Raw genomic sequence first — 6,976 nt, 5'->3', positions numbered from 1 at the left:
CTCCCTCTCATCTCTGCCCCAAACTCGCTCCTGGGAGAAGTGGGAGCCACAGAGTCAGTGGGAAAGCCAGTCACTCTGGCATCAGCTAGTGGAGAATTGTTACCTATGCTGTCAGAGAAAAAAGGCTGAGCCTTGCTCTATGCGGCTCTGAGGGGGAAAGACAAAGGGAATCAGATATCCGATAAAGATAAGGAAGAACTAGAAGGAAACACTCCAATATTTCAGCAGCAGATATCTCTAGTTGGTGGGATTATGGATACTGTGGATTTTTTTCTTTATATGTCTCTATTTTCAATATTTTTTAAATCAAAAACCTATAATTATCACCTTAAAAATAATAAATGGTAAAAAAATAATTTGCGAAAAGAATTTTTGGCAGAGCTGCTGAACGATGGAATAAGCTAGAAAAAAAATAACAGAACTTAAGAAACACACAAATTGTTCAACTACGAGGAATAAAGTTTGAAAGGGCCCCATCAGAGGTAAGGAGATTTCTTTCAAAGGAAATAATCAAGCATAGGTCAAATGACCTCTTGATGGGGATATGCCAGAGAAGTTTCAAGCATCTTCTGGTCTAGGACCCTGCTTTTCAAAATGTGGTTCATGAACTGGCAGCATAGGCATCTCCTGGGAGCTAGTTAAAAATGTACTCTCTGGTTCCCCACCCAGGCCACAAGAATCACCTGAAGAGTAGTTAACCGTCCTGCCTCAAACATGGAGGCTTTATATTCAGCAATGCTAGGTCAGGGGCAGGTGAAATTGTGCACTGCCCTACAGATTAGTAAGCACAAGTAAGTCCCTGTGTACCTTGCTTATTGGGTAACCTGTCCCTGGTCAGGGGCCAGGTTTGAGAACCACTGGAATGAAGGTCCTTTTGACACTGTTACAAGCTGGGAGATTCTGGGATTCTCAGTTTCCCATCGCCAGGTGGGCCATACCCTAAGAGACCAATCACTTGCTCCTTCTGCTACCCACAAACCCACTACCGTCAAGCCTATTCTGACTTACAGCGACCCTATAGGACAGAGTAGAACTGCCCCATAGGGATTCCAAGGCTGTAAATCTTTATGGAAGCAGACCGTTACATCTTTCTCCTGTGGAGCAGCTGGTGGGTTTGAACTGCTGACCTTTTGGTTAGCAGCCGAGTGCTTTAACCACTGGGCCACCAGGGTTCCTTTGCTTGTACCACAGTTGCCAGAATTCTGCCAGCCTTGTCTACCTTGGGCATCCTCCCCTCTTGGGGCATATTTCATGCCTTTGACCCTTGCCCAGATAGGACTTCCAGCTTCTACTCTCCTCTCAGTGTTCAGGGTGTCTTCTCAACTTCTCAGAGTGTCTCCCCACCTACAGACCCACTAATGACCTCTCTTTACCGGTTTAGTTCTACAACAGTTCCATCTTAAGTCAATCCAGTTGAGGCAGGAGTGAGAGCTACAAACTTAATCCCTGGATCCGGGGAAGGGGTGCTTAGTTAAGTCTCCCACCTAGTTCATGAAATTGGAGGAGGTCACCCTACTGCTCACCAGAGTACCCTTAGGGGTGACCCATGAATACCTATGCTAACCCTTAAAATGCAAAGCTAACCTTTCTCCTCTTATATTGGCCCATATGACTTGTCTTGTCTCCAGTCCTGAGTTCTGACTGATTCCTCTTTCTGATATATTCCAGAATCTCAGAATCTCTCTAGAGCCCAAGGGGAACAAACTAGTCATATCTGAGCACCTATTCGATGCCAGGAACTTTTACATGTTATCACATTTAATCTTCTCCATCACACTGAAAGAAGGTTATTAATGTCCCGTTTTAACTAAGGCCCAGAAAGATTAAGTAACATACTCAATGTCACTTGATGAGTAAGAGGCAAAGATTTGAACTCAGAGCTGTCTAATCTCAAATTTCTACATTCATTCCGTTAACCCACACACCATCCTAAATTCCCAGTTGGTAGCTGGTGGCCTGGTGACCTGCTGACTCTTGACAGTCTGGTTCCATGGAATTGAAGAATCATGTACAACAAGATGGAGACATTTTTGCCTGTCACAATTCCAAGGTTGGGAGATTGGGAAAGACAAAGCAATCTGGTGGGGCTATGAGGTCACATGTTAAAATACTGACTTCAGGAAGCTGCAGAGCATGAAAGGTGGCTGTAGACGAGGAGGTGGACACAGGAAGCTGGCAGATGGCCACACCTCAACAGAGTTTGTTATCCCAACCCTCTGTCCCCCACTGGATTGTAAACTCTAGGATGATAGGGAATTTGTCTTGTTCACTGCTATATCTATAGCATTTAGATCATTGTGGCTGCTGAATAAATGAATGGCTGTGACTGATCCTTGCCCCTTGGCACACATATTGATAAAACTACAAAAATTATGTTACAGTCTGTGTGATTCGGTTTCTTGCAAAAGTTGGTGAGGGATGGGGTATTGCACCTAGATTCACTTAATGGTTTTGTGGAGCAACACCTACACCGTATACATGGGTGTAGGAGGAGAGACAGGGAGAACCATGAAAAGTAAGTCCAGAAATGGGTAGTGATTATGGTCCTCAGTAATCACTGGTTGTGAGCTTGGGAATTTGAGGAAAGTTTATGTAAATCTCAGAGGACATGAAATCCCCCAAGTGACTCCTGGAAAACTTTGAATAGACAAATGATCCAGGCCACAACTACCTTCTTTCTAAATTTTAAATATCAACTAATGGCTTTGCGCTACTTACTTGGACCAATACTTAGTTGGACCAATGCATAAGTTAGTAATAGGGGGAATGAAACTATGTTTTCTCTTGGGCACTGTTGCCCCACTGATGTCCAGTCTCCAGAAGGGCTAGTTTAGTCCAGTTCCTGCCTAATTGTGGCCCATAGGCCTAGTACTCTCATTCATGTTATCCCTAGAGGCCCATAATGTCTTGAGCCCAAAGAATCCAGAACTATGACAATCACCCTTATGCTCTTCTGGCTTTTGCCTTGACTCTTCTGGGCCTGACAAATGGCCTATCTTCCCAGTCTCTTGCTGCCCATAGTCTGGTATTACTAAGCACACCAAGGGTTATGGGGCACTGGTTCAGCTCACTTGTCTTCATCTCCTGCCGTAGTCATCACTGGATCAGGGGTGCCCTTCTGCAGACCTGTGAGTGACCCAAGGCTGGTGCTTCCCTTTTGTATCCTTCACACTCCTGTGCACACACATAGGATATGATCGATAAAGGTGACTGACCGAGAACTTTGATCACTCTAATTCTAAAAGGGCAGTAGTAGTTTTCGTATCACTCAACTCTAGGTAGGGGAATCGTGAAGCGATGTTGAAAGTTCTAAAGCTTCTTAGTTATGTCTCTGTATAATTTTTTGTGCTATCATATTTTCTTCTGCACCAAAGATTCTACTTTCATTTAAATTAAGTGAGACGTTAGTAAAAGAGAGGGCATTCCAGAGAAGAGCAGAACCATAGCCCGTGACTTTGAAAAATGAAAATAAGTCATTATCTTTTTTATAACAGGTCCACACTGATGACAAGCAATAGCAGTGTTAATGAGATTAGGAGTAAATGATTAACTATTATGGGTCATTATTATGGTTATGGTTCTACTGTTGTACTACATGGTTCTACTGTTGATGTAGTAAGTAATGTCTAGCAATTAAGAGACTCAAACTAGAGCTCAGTCAGAGGGTACTGGGTATCAAGATAAAAAGTCATGTATAGGAAGACAGTAAAGAGCAAGGGGGTTATAAAATTGTTGCTGGCCTTTGCACAGGTGTGCTTGCCAAGAAGCTATACAGAATGTACCTGTGGGTGGGTGCAGGATCCCAGAAAGAGTGGCAGTGTGGCAGAGGTCTCGGTGATGATACACTGTCCAGCATTCTCCACACTGCTCTTACAATTGCGGGGATAGAAGTGGGAAGTTCTTATCCTCTACCTACAACATCCTTCACTCTGGGCATCACGTGACCACCTTGAAATGCTCTCTTTCTAATTTGTTTTTTCCTTCCTGAATTGTACCTTCCCCCCATGTTATTTCCTGCTACTTCTTTTCTTTCTCTGTCCTTGAAATACAGCCACTCTCCATGCTTCTATTGTCAGCTGTCTACTCTTTTCTTTCTACACCTTCACTTAGAGACCTTATTCACTATCAAAGGGTCAGCTACTACTTCTAAGCTGTTAACTCCCGAATCTTTATTTCCTCCCCCAGCTTCTCTTTCCAGGCAAGGACACACTTTGCCTACTTGATTTCCTACTTCACTTTCCACATGTTGTCACTTAAAGCTTAAGATGCTTCAAATTGAACTCTGCTCAAACAAGCTCCTTTTCCCAAAGTATCTCTTTCTAATAAAGGCGCCGCTATTCCCTCAATTCCCAGCTGTCCCTCACCCTCTCCCTCTGTAGCTAATCAGTCCTCAGGTAACATGCCTTTGATCTTCAAAACTCTTTCATCTATCCTGTATTTCCCTGCCAGCTGCCACTGCCTAAATTCAGGCTCTTATTTCCCTTTATTTGGGCTATTTAAAACAGCCTCCTAATTAATCTTTCTGCTCTTAGTCTCATACCACCTCATTTCATTGTAAACAAAATAACCTTTGTCAAATACTGCTGGGTTTGTTTCATTTTCTTATAAAAAACTCCTCATTATCCTTTGAATAAAAAACAGCTCATACACTCCTTCATCAAACAAATCGAGCACCTCTGTGCCATGTACTTGCTGGGTACTGGGGAATCAGTAATGAACTAGACAGAAAAGATTCCTGGTTTCATGGCTTTTACCTTCTCGAGAGAGGAAGATAGACAGTAAACAAGTAAACAAGCGAGCAAGATCATTTTACCAATAATAAACAATATAAAAGAAATGAAATGTAGTGCTGCGTTTGTGGGTGAGTTTCTGGGTAGAGGGGGATCTGCTCTAACAGATCGGCCAAGGTAGACCTCTTGGAAGAAATATCTTTGACCAAAGACCTGGATAATGAGAAGGAGCTGGTCATAGTCATACGGAGATCTTGAGGGAAGAGCATTCCAACTAGAGAGAACAGCAAGTGCAAACGCCTTGAGGAGGGAAAGTGGATCATTCTTGGCCCTCCACCATGTTGACCCAAGCTAGCTTTGTAGTCTAATCTTACACAACTCTTCCACACAATACTCAGGTTCCAGTCAAATTTTTCTGCTGGCATTTCTCCAAACATGACTTTGCATTCCTGCCTTCATGTTTTCCTCTGCTTTTCCTCTTCATCTGGAATGCCCTCTCCTATCCTATCTATGACTATTGAAATTCAGCAAAACCTGGTTCAGATACCATCTGTCCTGTGAATGCATCCCTAATCACCCACAGAAAAAAGTCCGCCCTTTCCTCATTGAAATCCGACAGCACATATTAGAACCTCTCATGTCTTATTTGTCGTATCCAGACAGTCTATAGGAAGCTGTATTCCTGGAAAAGGCATTGTAATTTGAAATATGTAAGCTGAACCAAAACTTTCTCATAGAAAATGTGTCATGATGATGGTTATACTCTCAGTCAAGGACCTGATCTTCAGTATATACAGAAATGTTCAGAAACAATAAATTCAAGAAACTCTGTCTAATAAATCAATATTCTTCCTCAGATCTATCCAAACTTTTTTAAGCAGCAGAACCTTTCCCCTCAATAATATGTAATTATATTTTCCACTATGTAAAGTATAAAAGCAGAGCTGGCCTGGTTGAATCAGGGAAAAGGGATCCAGTTGTCTCCCCACTCAATTTTCTCTTTGTGCTCCCCAAGCAAAACATCCTTCATCTCCACCCCTAACCTCTACCTCCTTAGCCCCTCAAGACCTTTGTGGAACCCTAGGGCTTCAGGAAAATTATTCAATAAAACTCAGTCTACTTTACAAAGGTGTGCCTGACCCAAGCCATGGTATTTTCGATTGCTTTATATGCATGTGAAAGCTGGACAACGAATAAGGAAGACTGAAGAAGAATTGATGCCTTTGAATTATGGTGTTGGTGAAAAATATTGAATATACCACGGACTCCTAGAAGAATGAACAAATCTGAATGAAGAAGTACCATCAGAATGCTCCTTAGAAGCCAGGATGGCCAGACTTCATCTCTCGTACTTTGGACATGTTATCAGGAGGGACCAGTCCCTGGAGAAGGACATCATGCTTGGTAGCATAGAAGGTCAGAGAAGAGGAAGTCCATTAATAAAATGGATTGACACAGTGACTGCAACAACACTAGGCTCAGTCATAACAACAATCATGAGGATGGCTCAGGACTGGGCAGTGTTTCATTCTGTAGTACATAGGGTCGCTATGAGTAGGAACTGACTCATGAGTAGGAACTGACTCAATGGCACCTAACAAAAACAAACTTTACAAAGCATATGTAAATCAATTAAAATAATCACGTCTCTTTAATTTCTTTAGAAGCACTCTAATGGAGCCTTTGAAGATAGTGTGTGCCGGGGAGGCCATTGCTATGAGGCTATAGGTCAGAAAAGAGCTAGCCAGAGCATTCACAGGATAGAGTTTCTGTGGCCCTGCTTTAATCCACCTTTGTTTACCCAACTCTTTCTTTTCCTCTGAGTCTCAAATTAGATGTCACCTCTTCCAGGAAACCTCCCCTGACTCCAAGTATGGTTAGGATAACTCTGTTAAGGGTTTGTATATCACCCTGCACTTTCCCGACCATGACTCTCTATTGTAGCTAATTATTTCATGGTGTGGCTTCTCCCACTGTTCTGTGAACTTCATGTAGAAAGTAACCGTAGAACTCCGAGTGCCTAGCAATGCATGGCACAAGGTAGATCCTCGAGTATCTGTTGTATGAACAAAATGGAGGGGTGTTTGAATGGATTTGTAAAACTAGATGGATGGGAGTTCCGGCAAAATGGCGCTCTAGGCAGAAGCACCACACTGTCCCTCCACAGCAAAGATCTGAAAAACTAAGCCAAACAGAGAATACAACAATCCTGAAACCCTAAAACATCAAATGAAGAGATAAAGAAC

This window comes from Trichechus manatus, unplaced genomic scaffold, assembly GCF_000243295.1.
Source record: "Trichechus manatus latirostris isolate Lorelei unplaced genomic scaffold, TriManLat1.0 scaffold00047, whole genome shotgun sequence".
NCBI classification, from domain to species: Eukaryota; Metazoa; Chordata; class Mammalia; order Sirenia; family Trichechidae; genus Trichechus; species Trichechus manatus.
This window is presented reverse-complemented; position numbering follows the sequence as displayed.